An 18,761-nucleotide genomic window follows, 5' to 3' on the forward strand; every position below is an offset into this window, starting at 1 on the left:
CTTTGTTTGGAGGCTGTTTGCGGACAGCAGCACACACAGCGGGAAGGTGCGCGCTGGCCATCTCCAAGTCTCGGCACATAGAAGCGCAAGCCAGGCACCTGCTCGCAGTTTGTCCCGGGCATGGGAAGCAGCATGCTGCGTGCCCAGAAGACATCCCGCACTGTCCTGCCTGCCACGGGGCTGCTTCTGAGCACGGAGGCACGCCTACAAGCCAGCTGAGATGGGATTTGCCTAAGAGTCAGGGAAGTGGCGAGCAGAACAAGGGATGTGCTGCACAGCTTCCCTCGCAGGCAGATTCCCTCCTGGGGCGCTTACTTCTCTTGCCTTAGTGCCCTGCTTTGTTTGGAGGCTGTTTGCGGGCAGCAGCACACACAGCGGGAAGGTGCGCGCTGGCCAGCTCCAAGTCTCGGCACATAGAAGCGCAAGAGAGTCGCCTGCTCGCGCTTTGTCCCGGGCATGGGAAGCAGCATGCTGCGTGCCCAGATTACTTCTCGCACTGTCCTGCCTGCCACGGGGCTGCTTCTGAGCACGGAGGCACGCCTACAAGCCAGCTGAGATGGGCTTTGCCTAAGAGTCAGGGAAGTGGCGAGCGGAACAAGGGATGTGCTGCACAGCTTCCCTCTTAGGCAGATTCCCTCCTGGGTCTCTTAGTTCTCTTGCCTTAGTGCCCTGCTTTGTTTGGAGGCTGTTTGCGGACAGCAGCACACACAGCGGGAAGGTGCGCGCTGGCCAGCTCCAAGTCTCGGCACATAGAAGCGCAACCCAGGCACCTGCTCGCAGTTTGTCCCGGGCATGGGAAGCAGCATGCTGCGTGCCCAGAGTACTTCTCGCAGTGTCCTGCCTGCCTCGGGGCTGCTTCTGAGCACGGAGGCACGCCTACAAGCCAGCTGAGATGGGCTTTGCCTAAGAGTCAGGGAAGTGGCGAGCAGAACAAGGGATGTGCTGCACAGCTTCCCTCTTAGGCAGATTCCCTCCTGGGGCTCTTTGTTCTCTTGCCTTAGTGCCCTGCTTTGTTTGGAGGCTGTTTGCGGACAGCAGCACACACAGCGGGAAGGTGCGCGCTGGCCAGCTCCAAGTCTCGGCACATAGAAGGGCAACCCAGGCACCTGCTCGCAGTTTGACCCGGGCATGGGAAGCAGCATGCTGCGTGCCCAGAGTACTTCTCGCACTGTCCTGCCTGCCACGGGGCTGCTTCTGAGCACGGAGGCACGCCTACAAGCCAGCTGAGATGGGCTTTGCCTAAGAGTCAGGGAAGTGGCGAGCGGAACAAGGGATGTGCTGCACAGGTTCCCTCGCAGGCAGATTCCCTCCTGGGGTGCTTAGTTCTCTTGCCTTAGTGCCCTGCTTTGTTTGGAGGCTGTTTGCAGGCAGCAGCACACACAGCGGGAAGGTGCGCGCTGGCCAGCTCCAAGTCTCTGCACATAGAAGCGCAAGCCAGGCACCTGCTCGCGCTTTGTCCCGGGCATGGGAAGCAGCATGCTGCGTGCCCAGATTACTTCTCGCACTGTCCTGCCTGCCACGGGGCTGCTTCTGAGCACGGAGGCACGCCTACAAGCCAGCTGAGATGGGCTTTGCCTAAGAGTCAGGGAAGTGGCGAGCGGAACAAGGGATGTGCTGCACAGGTTCCCTCGCAGGCAGATTCCCTCCTGGGGCGCTTACTTCTCTTGCCTTAGTGCCCTGCTTTGTTTGGAGGCTGTTTGCGGACAGCAGCACACACAGCGGGAAGGTGCGCGCTGGCCAGCTCCAAGTCTCGGCACATAGAAGCGCAAGCCAGGCACCTGCTCGCGGTTTGTCCCGGGCATGGGAAGCAGCATGCTGCGTGCCCAGAAGACATCCCGCACTGTCCTGCCTGCCACGGGGCTGCTTCTGAGCACGGAGGCACGCCTACAAGCCAGCTGAGATGGGCTTTGCCTAAGAGTCAGGGAAGTGGCGAGCAGAACAAGGGATGTGCTGCACAGGTTCCCTCTTAGGCAGATTCCCTCCTGGGGCTCTTATTCTCTTGCCTTAGTGCCCTGCTTTGTTTGGAGGCTGTTTGCGGACAGCAGCACACACAGCGGGAAGGTGCGCGCTGGCCATCTCCAAGTCTCGGCACATAGAAGCGCAAGCCAGGCACCTGCTCGCAGTTTGTCCCGGGCATGGGAAGCAGCATGCTGCGTGCCCAGAAGACATCCCGCACTGTCCTGCCTGCCACGGGGCTGCTTCTGAGCACGGAGGCACGCCTACAAGCCAGCTGAGATGGGATTTGCCTAAGAGTGAGGGAAGTGGCGAGCAGAACAAGGGATGTGCTGCACAGCTTCCCTCGCAGGCAGATTCCCTCCTGGGGCGCTTACTTCTCTTGCCTTAGTGCCCTGCTTTGTTTGGAGGCTGTTTGCGGACAGCAGCACACACAGCGGGAAGGTGCGCGCTGGCCAGCTCCAAGTCTCTGCACATAGAAGCGGAAGCGATGCACCTGCTCGCGCTTTGTCCCGGGCATGGGAAGCAGCATGCTGCGTGCCCAGATTACTTCTCGCACTGTCCTGCCTGCCACGGGGCTGCTTCTGAGCACGGAGGCACGCCTACAAGCCAGCTGAGATGGGCTTTGCCTAAGAGTCAGGGAAGTGGCGAGCGGAACAAGGGATGTGCTGCACAGCTTCCCTCTTAGGCAGATTCCTTCCTGGGGCTCTTAGTTCTCTTGCCTTAGTGCCCTGCTTTGTTTGGAGGCTGTTTGCGGACAGCAGCACACACAGCGGGAAGGTGCGCGCTGGCCAGCTCCAAGTCTCGGCACATAGAAGGGCAACCCAGGCACCTGCTCGCAGTTTGACCCGGGCATGGGAAGCAGCATGCTGCGTGCCCAGAGTACTTCTCGCACTGTCCTGCCTGCCACGGGGCTGCTTCTGAGCACGGAGGCACGCCTACAAGCCAGCTGAGATGGGCTTTGCCTAAGAGTCAGGGAAGTGGCGAGCGGAACAAGGGATGTGCTGCACAGGTTCCCTCGCAGGCAGATTCCCTCCTGGGGCGCTTACTTCTCTTGACTTAGTGCCCTGCTTTGTTTGGAGGCTGTTTGCGGACAGCAGCACACACAGCGGGAAGGTGCGCGCTGGCCAGCTCCAAGTCTCGGCAAATAGAAGGGCAACCCAGGCACCTGCTCTGAGTTTGTCCCGGGCATGGGAAGCAGCATGCTGCGTGCCCAGATTACTTCTCGCACTGTCCTGCCTGCCTCGGGGCTGCTTCTGAGCACGGAGGCACGCCTACAAGCCAGCTGAGATGGGCTTTGCCTAAGAGTCAGGGAAGTGGCGAGCGGAACAAGGGATGTGCTGCACAGGTTCCCTCTTAGGCAGATTCCCTCCTGGGGCGCTTACTTCTCTTGCCTTAGTGCCCTGCTTTGTTTGGAGGCTGTTTGCGGACAGCAGCACACACAGCGGGAAGGTGCGCGCTGGCCAGCTCCAAGTCTCGGCACATAGAAGCGCAAGCCAGGGACCTGCTCGCGGTTTGTCCCGGGCATGGGAAGCAGCATGCTGCGTGCCCAGAAGACATCCCGCACTGTCCTGCCTGCCACGGGGCTGCTTCTGAGCACGGAGGCACGCCTACAAGCCAGCTGAGATGGGCTTTGCCTAAGAGTCAGGGAAGTGGCGAGCGGAACAAGGGATGTGCTGCACAGCTTCCCTCGCAGGCAGATTCCCTCCTGGGGTGCTTACTTCTCTTGCCTTAGTGCCCTGCTTTGTTTGGAGGCTGTTTGCAGGCAGCAGCACACACAGTGGGAAGGTGCGCGCTGGCCAGCTCCAAGTCTCTGCACATAGAAGCGGAAGCGATGCACCTGCTCGCGCTTTGTCCCGGGCATGGGAAGCAGCATGCTGCGTGCCCAGATTACTTCTCGCACTGTCCTGCCTGCCTCGGGGCTGCTTCTGAGCACGGAGGCACGCCTACAAGCCAGCTGAGATGGGCTTTGCCTAAGAGTCAGGGAAGTGGCGAGCGGAACAAGGGATGTGCTGCACAGCTTCCCTCTTAGGCAGATTCCTTCCTGGGGCTCTTAGTTCTCTTGCCTTAGTGCCCTGCTTTGTTTGGAGGCTGTTTGCGGACAGCAGCACACACAGCGGGAAGGTGCGCGCTGGCCAGCTCCAAGTCTCGGCACATAGAAGGGCAACCCAGGCACCTGCTCGCAGTTTGTCCCGGGCATGGGAAGCAGCATGCTGCGTGCCCAGAGTACTTCTCGCACTGTCCTGCCTGCCTCGGGGCTGCTTCTGAGCACGGAGGCACGCCTACAAGCCAGCTGAGATGGGCTTTGCCTAAGAGTCAGGGAAGTGGCGAGCGGAACAAGGGATGTGCTGCACAGCTTCCCTCGCAGGCAGATTCCCTCCTGGGGCGCTTACTTCTCTTGCCTTAGTGCCCTGCTTTGTTTGGAGGCTGTTTGCGGACAGCAGCACACACAGCGGGAAGGTGCGCGCTGGCCAGCTCCAAGTCTCGGCACATAGAAGCGCAAGCGAGGCACCTGCTCGCAGTTTGTCCCGGGCATGGGAAGCAGCATGCTGCGTGCCCAGATTACTTCTCGCACTGTCCTGCCTGCCTCGGGGCTGCTTCTGAGCACGGAGGCACGCCTACAAGCCAGCTGAGATGGGCTTTGCCTAAGAGTCAGGGAAGTGGCGAGCAGAACAAGGGATGTGCTGCACAGGTTCCCTCGCAGGCAGATTCCCTCCTGGGGTGCTTACTTCTCTTGCCTTAGTGCCCTGCTTTGTTTGGAGGCTGTTTGCGGACAGCAGCACACACAGCGGGAAGGTGCGCGCTGGCCAGCTCCAAGTCTCGGCACATAGAAGCGCAAGCCAGGGACCTGCTCGCGGTTTGTCCCGGGCATGGGAAGCAGCATGCTGCGTGCCCAGAAGACATCCCGCACTGTCCTGCCTGCCACGGGGCTGCTTCTGAGCACGGAGGCACGCCTACAAGCCAGCTGAGATGGGCTTTGCCTAAGAGTCAGGGAAGTGGCGAGCGGAACAAGGGATGTGCTGCACAGGTTCCCTCGCAGGCAGATTCCCTCCTGGGGTGCTTACTTCTCTTGCCTTAGTGCCCTGCTTTGTTTGGAGGCTGTTTGCGGACAGCAGCACACACAGCGGGAAGGTGCGCGCTGGCCAGCTCCAAGTCTCGGCACATAGAAGCGCAAGCGAGGCACCTGCTCGCAGTTTGTCCCGGGCATGGGAAGCAGCATGCTGCGTGCCCAGATTACTTCTCGCACTGTCCTGCCTGCCTCGGGGCTGCTTCTGAGCACGGAGGCACGCCTACAAGCCAGCTGAGATGGGCTTTGCCTAAGAGTCAGGGAAGTGGCGAGCGGAACAAGGGATGTGCTGCACAGCTTCCCTCGCAGGCAGATTCCCTCCTGGGGCTCTTTGTTCTCTTGCCTTAGTGCCCTGCTTTGTTTGGAGGCTGTTTGCGGACAGCAGCACACACAGCGGGAAGGTGCGCGCTGGCCAGCTCCAAGTCTCGGCACATAGAAGGGCAACCCAGGCACCTGCTCGCAGTTTGACCCGGGCATGGGAAGCAGCATGCTGCGTGCCCAGAGTACTTCTCGCACTGTCCTGCCTGCCACGGGGCTGCTTCTGAGCACGGAGGCACGCCTACAAGCCAGCTGAGATGGGCTTTGCCTAAGAGTCAGGGAAGTGGCGAGCGGAACAAGGGATGTGCTGCACAGGTTCCCTCGCAGGCAGATTCCCTCCTGGGGTGCTTAGTTCTCTTGCCTTAGTGCCCTGCTTTGTTTGGAGGCTGTTTGCGGACAGCAGCACACACAGCGGGAAGGTGCGCGCTGGCCAGCTCCAAGTCTCGGCACATAGAAGCGCAAGAGAGTCGCCTGCTCGCGCTTTGTCCCGGGCATGGGAAGCAGCATGCTGCGTGCCCAGATTACTTCTCGCACTGTCCTGCCTGCCACGGGGCTGCTTCTGAGCACGGAGGCACGCCTACAAGCCAGCTGAGATGGGCTTTGCCTAAGAGTCAGGGAAGTGGCGAGCGGAACAAGGGATGTGCTGCACAGCTTCCCTCTTAGGCAGATTCCCTCCTGGGTCTCTTAGTTCTCTTGCCTTAGTGCCCTGCTTTGTTTGGAGGCTGTTTGCGGACAGCAGCACACACAGCGGGAAGGTGCGCGCTGGCCAGCTCCAAGTCTCGGCACATAGAAGCGCAACCCAGGCACCTGCTCGCAGTTTGTCCCGGGCATGGGAAGCAGCATGCTGCGTGCCCAGAGTACTTCTCGCAGTGTCCTGCCTGCCTCGGGGCTGCTTCTGAGCACGGAGGCACGCCTACAAGCCAGCTGAGATGGGCTTTGCCTAAGAGTCAGGGAAGTGGCGAGCAGAACAAGGGATGTGCTGCACAGCTTCCCTCTTAGGCAGATTCCCTCCTGGGGCTCTTTGTTCTCTTGCCTTAGTGCCCTGCTTTGTTTGGAGGCTGTTTGCGGACAGCAGCACACACAGCGGGAAGGTGCGCGCTGGCCAGCTCCAAGTCTCGGCACATAGAAGGGCAACCCAGGCACCTGCTCGCAGTTTGACCCGGGCATGGGAAGCAGCATGCTGCGTGCCCAGAGTACTTCTCGCACTGTCCTGCCTGCCACGGGGCTGCTTCTGAGCACGGAGGCACGCCTACAAGCCAGCTGAGATGGGCTTTGCCTAAGAGTCAGGGAAGTGGCGAGCGGAACAAGGGATGTGCTGCACAGGTTCCCTCGCAGGCAGATTCCCTCCTGGGGTGCTTAGTTCTCTTGCCTTAGTGCCCTGCTTTGTTTGGAGGCTGTTTGCAGGCAGCAGCACACACAGCGGGAAGGTGCGCGCTGGCCAGCTCCAAGTCTCTGCACATAGAAGCGCAAGCCAGGCACCTGCTCGCGCTTTGTCCCGGGCATGGGAAGCAGCATGCTGCGTGCCCAGATTACTTCTCGCACTGTCCTGCCTGCCACGGGGCTGCTTCTGAGCACGGAGGCACGCCTACAAGCCAGCTGAGATGGGCTTTGCCTAAGAGTCAGGGAAGTGGCGAGCGGAACAAGGGATGTGCTGCACAGGTTCCCTCGCAGGCAGATTCCCTCCTGGGGCGCTTACTTCTCTTGCCTTAGTGCCCTGCTTTGTTTGGAGGCTGTTTGCGGACAGCAGCACACACAGCGGGAAGGTGCGCGCTGGCCAGCTCCAAGTCTCGGCACATAGAAGCGCAAGCCAGGCACCTGCTCGCGGTTTGTCCCGGGCATGGGAAGCAGCATGCTGCGTGCCCAGAAGACATCCCGCACTGTCCTGCCTGCCACGGGGCTGCTTCTGAGCACGGAGGCACGCCTACAAGCCAGCTGAGATGGGCTTTGCCTAAGAGTGAGGGAAGTGGCGAGCAGAACAAGGGATGTGCTGCACAGGTTCCCTCTTAGGCAGATTCCCTCCTGGGGCTCTTATTCTCTTGCCTTAGTGCCCTGCTTTGTTTGGAGGCTGTTTGCGGACAGCAGCACACACAGCGGGAAGGTGCGCGCTGGCCATCTCCAAGTCTCGGCACATAGAAGCGCAAGCCAGGCACCTGCTCGCAGTTTGTCCCGGGCATGGGAAGCAGCATGCTGCGTGCCCAGAAGACATCCCGCACTGTCCTGCCTGCCACGGGGCTGCTTCTGAGCACGGAGGCACGCCTACAAGCCAGCTGAGATGGGATTTGCCTAAGAGTGAGGGAAGTGGCGAGCAGAACAAGGGATGTGCTGCACAGCTTCCCTCGCAGGCAGATTCCCTCCTGGGGCGCTTACTTCTCTTGCCTTAGTGCCCTGCTTTGTTTGGAGGCTGTTTGCGGACAGCAGCACACACAGCGGGAAGGTGCGCGCTGGCCAGCTCCAAGTCTCTGCACATAGAAGCGGAAGCGATGCACCTGCTCGCGCTTTGTCCCGGGCATGGGAAGCAGCATGCTGCGTGCCCAGATTACTTCTCGCACTGTCCTGCCTGCCACGGGGCTGCTTCTGAGCACGGAGGCACGCCTACAAGCCAGCTGAGATGGGCTTTGCCTAAGAGTCAGGGAAGTGGCGAGCGGAACAAGGGATGTGCTGCACAGCTTCCCTCTTAGGCAGATTCCTTCCTGGGGCTCTTAGTTCTCTTGCCTTAGTGCCCTGCTTTGTTTGGAGGCTGTTTGCGGACAGCAGCACACACAGCGGGAAGGTGCGCGCTGGCCAGCTCCAAGTCTCGGCACATAGAAGGGCAACCCAGGCACCTGCTCGCAGTTTGACCCGGGCATGGGAAGCAGCATGCTGCGTGCCCAGAGTACTTCTCGCACTGTCCTGCCTGCCACGGGGCTGCTTCTGAGCACGGAGGCACGCCTACAAGCCAGCTGAGATGGGCTTTGCCTAAGAGTCAGGGAAGTGGCGAGCGGAACAAGGGATGTGCTGCACAGCTTCCCTCGCAGGCAGATTCCCTCCTGGGGCGCTTACTTCTCTTGCCTTAGTGCCCTGCTTTGTTTGGAGGCTGTTTGCGGACAGCAGCACACACAGCGGGAAGGTGCGCGCTGGCCAGCTCCAAGTCTCGGCAAATAGAAGGGCAACCCAGGCACCTGCTCTGAGTTTGTCCCGGGCATGGGAAGCAGCATGCTGCGTGCCCAGAGTACTTCTCGCACTGTCCTGCCTGCCTCGGGGCTGCTTCTGAGCACGGAGGCACGCCTACAAGCCAGCTGAGATGGGCTTTGCCTAAGAGTCAGGGAAGTGGCGAGCGGAACAAGGGATGTGCTGCACAGGTTCCCTCTTAGGCAGATTCCCTCCTGGGGCGCTTACTTCTCTTGCCTTAGTGCCCTGCTTTGTTTGGAGGCTGTTTGCGGACAGCAGCACACACAGCGGGAAGGTGCGCGCTGGCCAGCTCCAAGTCTCGGCACATAGAAGCGCAAGCCAGGGACCTGCTCGCGCTTTGTCCCGGGCATGGGAAGCAGCATGCTGCGTGCCCAGAAGACATCCCGCACTGTCCTGCCTGCCACGGGGCTGCTTCTGAGCACGGAGGCACGCCTACAAGCCAGCTGAGATGGGCTTTGCCTAAGAGTCAGGGAAGTGGCGAGCGGAACAAGGGATGTGCTGCACAGGTTCCCTCGCAGGCAGATTCCCTCCTGGGGTGCTTACTTCTCTTGCCTTAGTGCCCTGCTTTGTTTGGAGGCTGTTTGCAGGCAGCAGCACACACAGTGGGAAGGTGCGCGCTGGCCAGCTCCAAGTCTCTGCACATAGAAGCGGAAGCGATGCACCTGCTCGCGCTTTGTCCCGGGCATGGGAAGCAGCATGCTGCGTGCCCAGATTACTTCTCGCACTGTCCTGCCTGCCTCGGGGCTGCTTCTGAGCACGGAGGCACGCCTACAAGCCAGCTGAGATGGGCTTTGCCTAAGAGTCAGGGAAGTGGCGAGCGGAACAAGGGATGTGCTGCACAGCTTCCCTCTTAGGCAGATTCCTTCCTGGGGCTCTTAGTTCTCTTGCCTTAGTGCCCTGCTTTGTTTGGAGGCTGTTTGCGGACAGCAGCACACACAGCGGGAAGGTGCGCGCTGGCCAGCTCCAAGTCTCGGCACATAGAAGGGCAACCCAGGCACCTGCTCGCAGTTTGTCCCGGGCATGGGAAGCAGCATGCTGCGTGCCCAGAGTACTTCTCGCACTGTCCTGCCTGCCACGGGGCTGCTTCTGAGCACGGAGGCACGCCTACAAGCCAGCTGAGATGGGCTTTGCCTAAGAGTCAGGGAAGTGGCGAGCGGAACAAGGGATGTGCTGCACAGCTTCCCTCGCAGGCAGATTCCCTCCTGGGGCGCTTACTTCTCTTGCCTTAGTGCCCTGCTTTGTTTGGAGGCTGTTTGCGGACAGCAGCACACACAGCGGGAAGGTGCGCGCTGGCCAGCTCCAAGTCTCGGCACATAGAAGCGCAAGCGAGGCACCTGCTCGCAGTTTGTCCCGGGCATGGGAAGCAGCATGCTGCGTGCCCAGATTACTTCTCGCACTGTCCTGCCTGCCTCGGGGCTGCTTCTGAGCACGGAGGCACGCCTACAAGCCAGCTGAGATGGGCTTTGCCTAAGAGTCAGGGAAGTGGCGAGCAGAACAAGGGATGTGCTGCACAGGTTCCCTCGCAGGCAGATTCCCTCCTGGGGTGCTTACTTCTCTTGCCTTAGTGCCCTGCTTTGTTTGGAGGCTGTTTGCGGACAGCAGCACACACAGCGGGAAGGTGCGCGCTGGCCAGCTCCAAGTCTCGGCACATAGAAGCGCAAGCCAGGGACCTGCTCGCGGTTTGTCCCGGGCATGGGAAGCAGCATGCTGCGTGCCCAGAAGACATCCCGCACTGTCCTGCCTGCCACGGGGCTGCTTCTGAGCACGGAGGCACGCCTACAAGCCAGCTGAGATGGGCTTTGCCTAAGAGTCAGGGAAGTGGCGAGCGGAACAAGGGATGTGCTGCACAGGTTCCCTCGCAGGCAGATTCCCTCCTGGGGTGCTTACTTCTCTTGCCTTAGTGCCCTGCTTTGTTTGGAGGCTGTTTGCGGACAGCAGCACACACAGCGGGAAGGTGCGCGCTGGCCAGCTCCAAGTCTCGGCACATAGAAGCGCAAGCGAGGCACCTGCTCGCAGTTTGTCCCGGGCATGGGAAGCAGCATGCTGCGTGCCCAGATTACTTCTCGCACTGTCCTGCCTGCCTCGGGGCTGCTTCTGAGCACGGAGGCACGCCTACAAGCCAGCTGAGATGGGCTTTGCCTAAGAGTCAGGGAAGTGGCGAGCGGAACAAGGGATGTGCTGCACAGGTTCCCTCGCAGGCAGATTCCCTCCTGGGGTGCTTAGTTCTCTTGCCTTAGTGCCCTGCTTTGTTTGGAGGCTGTTTGCGGACAGCAGCACACACAGCGGGAAGGTGCGCGCTGGCCAGCTCCAAGTCTCGGCACATAGAAGCGCAAGCCAGGCACCTGCTCGCGGTTTGTCCCGGGCATGGGAAGCAGCATGCTGCGTGCCCAGAAGACATCCCACACTGTCCTGCCTGCCACGGGGCTGCTTCTGAGCACGGAGGCACGCCTACAAGCCAGCTGAGATGGGCTTTGCCTAAGAGTCAGGGAAGTGGCGAGCGGAACAAGGGATGTGCTGCACAGGTTCCCTCTTAGGCAGATTCCCTCCTGGGGCTCTTAGTTCTCTTGCCTTAGTGCCCTGCTTTGTTTGGAGGCTGTTTGCAGGCAGCAGCACACACAGCGGGAAGGTGCGCGCTGGCCAGCTCCAAGTCTCGGCACATAGAAGCGCAAGCGATGCACCTGCTCGCGCTTTGTCCCGGGCATGGGAAGCAGCATGCTGCGTGCCCAGATTACTTCTCGCACTGTCCTGCCTGCCTCGGGGCTGCTTCTGAGCACGGAGGCACGCCTACAAGCCAGCTGAGATGGGCTTTGCCTAAGAGTCAGGGAAGTGGCGAGCGGAACAAGGGATGTGCTGCACAGCTTCCCTCGCAGGCAGATTCCCTCCTGGGGCGCTTACTTCTCTTGCCTTAGTGCCCTGCTTTGTTTGGAGGCTGTTTGCGGGCAGCAGCACACACAGCGGGAAGGTGCGCACTGGCCAGCTCCAAGTCTCGGCACATAGAAGCGCAAGAGAGTCGCCTGCTCGCGCTTTGTCCCGGGCATGGGAAGCAGCATGCTGCGTGCCCAGATTACTTCTCGCACTGTCCTGCCTGCCACGGGGCTGCTTCTGAGCACGGAGGCACGCCTACAAGCCAGCTGAGATGGGCTTTGCCTAAGAGTCAGGGAAGTGGCGAGCGGAACAAGGGATGTGCTGCACAGGTTCCCTCTTAGGCAGATTCCCTCCTGGGTCTCTTAGTTCTCTTGCCTTAGTGCCCTGCTTTGTTTGGAGGCTGTTTGCGGACAGCAGCACACACAGCGGGAAGGTGCGCGCTGGCCAGCTCCAAGTCTCGGCACATAGAAGCGCAACCCAGGCACCTGCTCGCAGTTTGTCCCGGGCATGGGAAGCAGCATGCTGCGTGCCCAGAGTACTTCTCGCAGTGTCCTGCCTGCCTCGGGGCTGCTTCTGAGCACGGAGGCACGCCTACAAGCCAGCTGAGATGGGCTTTGCCTAAGAGTCAGGGAAGTGGCGAGCAGAACAAGGGATGTGCTGCACAGCTTCCCTCTTAGGCAGATTCCCTCCTGGGGCTCTTAGTTCTCTTGCCTTAGTGCCCTGCTTTGTTTGGAGGCTGTTTGCGGACAGCAGCACACACAGCGGGAAGGTGCGCGCTGGCCAGCTCCAAGTCTCGGCACATAGAAGGGCAACCCAGGCACCTGCTCGCAGTTTGACCCGGGCATGGGAAGCAGCATGCTGCGTGCCCAGAGTACTTCTCGCACTGTCCTGCCTGCCACGGGGCTGCTTCTGAGCACGGAGGCACGCCTACAAGCCAGCTGAGATGGGCTTTGCCTAAGAGTCAGGGAAGTGGCGAGCGGAACAAGGGATGTGCTGCACAGGTTCCCTCTTAGGCAGATTCCCTCCTGGGGTGCTTAGTTCTCTTGCCTTAGTGCCCTGCTTTGTTTGGAGGCTGTTTGCAGGCAGCAGCACACACAGCGGGAAGGTGCGCGCTGGCCAGCTCCAAGTCTCTGCACATAGAAGCGCAAGCCAGGCACCTGCTCGCGCTTTGTCCCGGGCATGGGAAGCAGCATGCTGCGTGCCCAGATTACTTCTCGCACTGTCCTGCCTGCCACGGGGCTGCTTCTGAGCACGGAGGCACGCCTACAAGCCAGCTGAGATGGGCTTTGCCTAAGAGTCAGGGAAGTGGCGAGCGGAACAAGGGATGTGCTGCACAGGTTCCCTCGCAGGCAGATTCCCTCCTGGGGCGCTTACTTCTCTTGCCTTAGTGCCCTGCTTTGTTTGGAGGCTGTTTGCGGACAGCAGCACACACAGCGGGAAGGTGCGCGCTGGCCAGCTCCAAGTCTCGGGAAATAGAAGGGCAAGCCAGGAACCTGCTCGCGCTTTGTCCCGGGCATGGGAAGCAGCATGCTGCATGCCCAGAGTACTTCTCGCAGTGTCCTGCCTGCCTCGGGGCTGCTTCTGAGCACGGAGGCACGCCTACAAGCCAGCTGAGATGGGCTTTGCCTAAGAGTCAGGGAAGTGGCGAGCAGAACAAGGGATGTGCTGCACAGGTTCCCTCTTAGGCAGATTCCCTCCTGGGGCTCTTATTCTCTTGCCTTAGTGCCCTGCTTTGTTTGGAGGCTGTTTGCGGACAGCAGCACACACAGCGGGAAGGTGCGCGCTGGCCAGCTCCAAGTCTCGGCACATAGAAGCGCAAGCCAGGCACCTGCTCGCGGTTTGTCCCGGGCATGGGAAGCAGCATGCTGCGTGCCCAGAAGACATCCCGCACTGTCCTGCCTGCCACGGGGCTGCTTCTGAGCACGGAGGCACGCCTACAAGCCAGCTGAGATGGGCTTTGCCTAAGAGTCAGGGAAGTGGCGAGCAGAACAAGGGATGTGCTGCACAGCTTCCCTCGCAGGCAGATTCCCTCCTGGGGCGCTTACTTCTCTTGCCTTAGTGCCCTGCTTTGTTTGGAGGCTGTTTGCGGACAGCAGCACACACAGCGGGAAGGTGCGCGCTGGCCAGCTCCAAGTCTCGGCACATAGAAACGCAAGCGAGGCACCTGCTCGCAGTTTGTCCCGGGCATGGGAAGCAGCATGCTGCGTGCCCAGATTACTTCTCGCACTGTCCTGCCTGCCTCGGGGCTGCTTCTGAGCACGGAGGCACGCCTACAAGCCAGCTGAGATGGGCTTTGCCTAAGAGTCAGGGAAGTGGCGAGCGGAACAAGGGATGTGCTGCACAGGTTCCCTCGCAGGCAGATTCCCTCCTGGGGTGCTTAGTTCTCTTGCCTTAGTGCCCTGCTTTGTTTGGAGGCTGTTTGCGGACAGCAGCACACACAGCGGGAAGGTGCGCGCTGGCCAGCTCCAAGTCTCGGCACATAGAAGCGCAAGCCAGGCACCTGCTCGCGCTTTGTCCCGGGCATGGGAAGCAGCATGCTGCGTGCCCAGAGTACTTCTCGCTGTGTCCTGCCTGCCTCGGGGCTGCTTCTGAGCACGGAGGCACGCCTACAAGCCAGCTGAGATGGGCTTTGCCTAAGAGTCAGGGAAGTGGCGAGCGGAACAAGGGATGTGCTGCACAGCTTCTCTCGCAGGCAGATTCCCTCCTGGGGCGCTTGCTTCTCTTGCCTTAGTGCCCTGCTTTGTTTGGAGGCTGTTTGCGGACAGCAGCACACACAGCGGGAAGGTGCGCACTGGCCAGCTCCAAGTCTCGGCACATAGAAGCGCAAGCGAGGCACCTGCTCGCGCTTTGTCCCGGGCATGGGAAGCAGCATGCTGCGTGCCCAGAAGACATCCCGCACTGTCCTGCCTTCCTCGGGGCTGCTTCTGAGCACGGAGGCACGCCTACAAGCCAGCTGAGATGGGCTTTGCCTAAGAGTGAGGGAAGTGGCGAGCAGAACAAGGGATGTGCTGCACAGCTTCCCTCTTAGGCAGATTCCCTCCTGGGGCGCTTGCTTCTCTTGCCTTAGTGCCCTGCTTTGTTTGGAGGCTGTTTGCGGGCAGCAGCACACACAGCGGGAAGGTGCGCGCTGGCCAGCTCCAAGTCTCGGCACATAGAAGCGCAAGCCAGGCACCTGCTCGCGCTTTGTCCCGGGCGTGGGAAGCAGCATGCTGCGTGCCCAGAAGACATCCCGCACTGTCCTGCCTGCCACGGGGCTGCTTCTGAGCACGGAGGCACGCCTACAAGCCAGCTGAGATGGGCTTTGCCTAAGAGTCAGGGAAGTGGCGAGCGGAACAAGGGATGTGCTGCACAGCTTCCCTCGCAGGCAGATTCCCTCCTGGGGCGCTTACTTCTCTTGCCTTAGTGCCCTGCTTTGTTTGGAGGCTGTTTGCGGACAGCAGCACACACAGCGGGAAGGTGCGTGCTGGCCAGCTCCAAGTCTCGGCACATAGAAGCGCAAGCGAGGCACCTGCTCGCATTTTGTCCCAGGTGTCGGAAGCAGCATGCTGCGTGCCCAGAGTACTTCTCGCACTGTCCTGCCTGCCACGGGGCTGCTTCTGAGCACGGAGGCACGCCTACAAGCCAGCTGAGATGGGCTTTGCCTAAGAGTCAGGGAAGTGGCGAGCGGAACAAGGGATGTGCTGCACAGCTTCCCTCGCAGGCAGATTCCCTCCTGGGGCGCTTACTTCTCTTGCCTTAGTGCCCTGCTTTGTTTGGAGGCTGTTTGCGGACAGCAGCACACACAGCGGGAAGGTGCGCGCTGGCCAGCTCCAAGTCTCGGCACATAGAAGCGCAAGCGAGACACCTGCTCGCAGTTTGTCCCGGGCATGGGAAGCAGCATGCTGCGTGCCCAGATGACATCCCGCACTGTCCTGCCTTCCTCGGGGCTGCTTCTGAGCACGGAGGCACGCCTACAAGCCAGCTGAGATGGGCTTTGCCTAAGAGTCAGGGAAGTGGCGAGCGGAACAAGGGATGTGCTGCACAGCTTCCCTCGCAGGCAGATTCCCTCCTGGGGCGCTTACTTCTCTTGCCTTAGTGCCCTGCTTTGTTTGGAGGCTGTTTGCGGACAGCAGCACACACAGCGGGAAGGTGCGCGCTGGCCAGCTCCAAGTCTCGGCACATAGAAGCGCAAGCCAGGCACCTGCTATCAGTTTGTCCCGGGCATGGGAAGCAGCATTCTGCGTGCCCAGATTACTTCTCGCACTGTCCTGCCTGCCTCGGGGCTGCTTCTGAGCACGGAGGCACGCCTACAAGCCAGCTGAGATGGGCTTTGCCTAAGAGTCAGGGAAGTGGCGAGCGGAACAAGGGATGTGCTGCACAGCTTCCCTCGCAGGCAGATTCCCTCCTGGGGCGCTTACTTCTCTTGCCTTAGTGCCCTGCTTTGTTTGGAGGCTGTTTGCGGACAGCAGCACACACAGCGGGAAGGTGCGCGCTGGCCAGCTCCAAGTCTCGGCACATAGAAGCGCAAGCGAGGCACCTGCTCGCGCTTTGTCCCGGGCATGGGAAGCAGCATGCTGCGTGCCCAGAAGACATCTCGCACTGTCCTGCCTGCCACGGGGCTGCTTCTGAGCACGGAGGCACGCCTACAAGCCAGCTGAGATGGGCTTTGCCTAAGAGTCAGGGAAGTGGCGAGCGGAACAAGGGATGTGCTGCACAGCTTCCCTCTTAGGCAGATTCCCTCCTGGGGCGCTTGCTTCTCTTGCCTTAGTGCCCTGCTTTGTTTGGAGGCTGTTTGCGGACAGCAGCACACACAGCGGGAAGGTGCGCGCTGGCCAGCTCCAAGTCTCGGCACATAGAAGCGCAAGCGAGGCACCTGCTCGCGGTTTGTCCCGGGCATGGGAAGCAGCATGCTGCGTGCCCAGAAGACATTCCGCACTGTCCTGCCTGCCACGGGGCTGCTTCTGAGCACGGAGGCACGCCTACAAGCCAGCTGAGATGGGCTTTGCCTAAGAGTCAGGGAAGTGGCGAGCGGAACAAGGGATGTGCTGCACAGCTTCCCTCTTAGGCAGATTCCCTCCTGGGGCGCTTGCTTCTCTTGCCTTAGTGCCCTGCTTTGTTTGGAGGCTGTTTGCGGACAGCAGCACACACAGCGGGAAGGTGCGCGCTGGCCAGCTCCAAGTCTCGGCACATAGAAGGGCAAGCGAGACACCTGCTTGTGGTTTGTCCCGGGCATGGGAAGCAGCATGCTGCGTGCCCAGATTACTTCTCGCACTGTCCTGCCTGCCACGGGGCTGCTTCTGAGCACGGAGGCACGCCTACAAGCCAGCTGAGATGGGCTTTGCCTAAGAGTCAGGGAAGTGGCGAGCGGAACAAGGGATGTGCTGCACAGCTTCCCTCGCAGGCAGATTCCCTCCTGGGGCGCTTGCTTCTCTTGCCTTAGTGCCCTGCTTTGTTTGGAGGCTGTTTGCGGACAGCAGCACACACAGCGGGAAGGTGCGCGCTGGCCAGCTCCAAGTCTCGGCACATAGAAGGGCAAGCGAGACACCTGCTTGTGGTTTGTCCCGGGCATGGGAAGCAGCATGCTGCGTGCCCAGATTACTTCTCGCACTGTCCTGCCTGCCACGGGGCTGCTTCTGAGCACGGAGGCACGCCTACAAGCCAGCTGAGATGGGCTTTGCCTAAGAGTCAGGGAAGTGGCGAGCGGAAGAAAGGATGTGCTGCACAGCTTCCCTCGCAGGCAGATTCCCTCCTGGGGCTCTTACTTCTCTTGCCTTAGTGCCCTGCTTTGTTTGGAGGCTGTTTGCGGACAGCAGCACACACAGCGGGAAGGTGCGCGCTGGCCAGCTCCAAGTCTCGGCACATAGAAGAGCAAGCGAGGCACCTGCTCGCAATTTGTCCCGGGCATGGGAAGCAGCATGCTGCGTGCCCAGAAGACATCTCGCACTGTCCTGCCTGCCACGGGGCTGCTTCTGAGCACGGAGGCACGCCTACAAGCCAGCTGAGATGGGCTTTGCCTAAGAGTGAGGGAAGTGGCGAGCGGAACAAGGGATGTGCTGCACAGCTTCCCTCACAGGCAGATTCCCTCCTGGGGCACTTGCTTCTCTTGCCTTAGTGCCCTGCTTTGTTTGGAGGCTGTTTGCGGGCAGCAGCACACACAGCGGGAAGGTGCGCGCTGGCCAGCTCCAAGTCTCGGCACATAGAAGCGCAAGCGAGACACCTGCTTGTGGTTTGTCCCGGGCATGGGAAGCAGCATGCTGCGTGCCCAGATTACTTCTCGCACTGTCCTGCCTGCCACGGGGCTGCTTCTGAGCACGGAGGCACGCCTACAAGCCAGCTGAGATGGGCTTTGCCTAAGAGTGAGGGAAGTGGCGAGCGGAACAAGGGATGTGCTGCACAGCTTCCCTCGCAGGCAGATTCCCTCCTGTGGCGCTTGCTTCTCTTGCCTTAGTGCCCTGCTTTGTTTGGAGGCTGTTTGCGGACAGCAGCACACACAGCGGGAAGGTGCGCGCTGGCCAGCTCCAAGTCTCGGCACATAGAAGCGCAAGCGAGGCACCTGCTCGCAGTTTGTCCCGGGCATGGGAAGCAGCATGCTGCGTGCCCAGAAGACATCTCGCACTGTCCTGCCTTCCTCGGGACTGCTTCTGAGCACGGAGGCACGCCTACAAGCCAGCTGAGATGGGCTTTGCCTAAGAGTGAGGGAAGTGGCGAGCGGAACAAGGGATGTGCTGCACAGCTTCTCTCGCAGGCAGATTCCCTCCTGGGGCACTTGCTTCTCTTGCCTTAGTGCCCTGCTTTGTTTGGAGGCTGTTTGCGGACAGCAGCACACACAGCGGGAAGGTGCACGCTGGCCAGCTCCAAGTCTCGGCACATAGAAGCGCAAGCGAGGCACCTGCTCGCAGTTTGTCCCGGGCATGGGAAGCAGCATGCTGCGTGCCCAGATTACTTCTCGCACTGTCCTGCCTTCCTCGGGGCTGCTTCTGAGCACGGAGGCACGCCTACAAGCCAGCTGAGATGGGCTTTGCCTAAGAGTCAGGGAAGTGGCGAGCGGAACAAGGGATGTGCTGCACAGCTTCCCTCGCAGGCAGATTCCCTCCTGGGGCTTTTAGTTCTCTTGCCTTAGTGCCCTGCTTTGTTTGGAGGCTGTTTGCGGACAGCAGCACACACAGCGGGAAGGTGCGCGCTGGCCAGCTCCAAGTCTCGGCACATAGAAGCGCAAGCGAGGCACCTGCTCGTAGTTTGTCCCGGGCATGGGAAGCAGCATGCTGCGTGCCCAGAAGACATCTCGCACTGTCCTGCCTTCCTCGGGGCTGCTTCTGAGCACGGAGGCACGCCTACAAGCCAGCTGAGATGGGCTTTGCCTAAGAGTCAGGGAAGTGGCGAGCGGAACAAGGGATGTGCTGCACAGCTTCCC

Source organism: Rhea pennata, chromosome 23 (genome assembly GCF_028389875.1).
Source record: "Rhea pennata isolate bPtePen1 chromosome 23, bPtePen1.pri, whole genome shotgun sequence".
Taxonomy (NCBI): domain Eukaryota; kingdom Metazoa; phylum Chordata; class Aves; order Rheiformes; family Rheidae; genus Rhea; species Rhea pennata.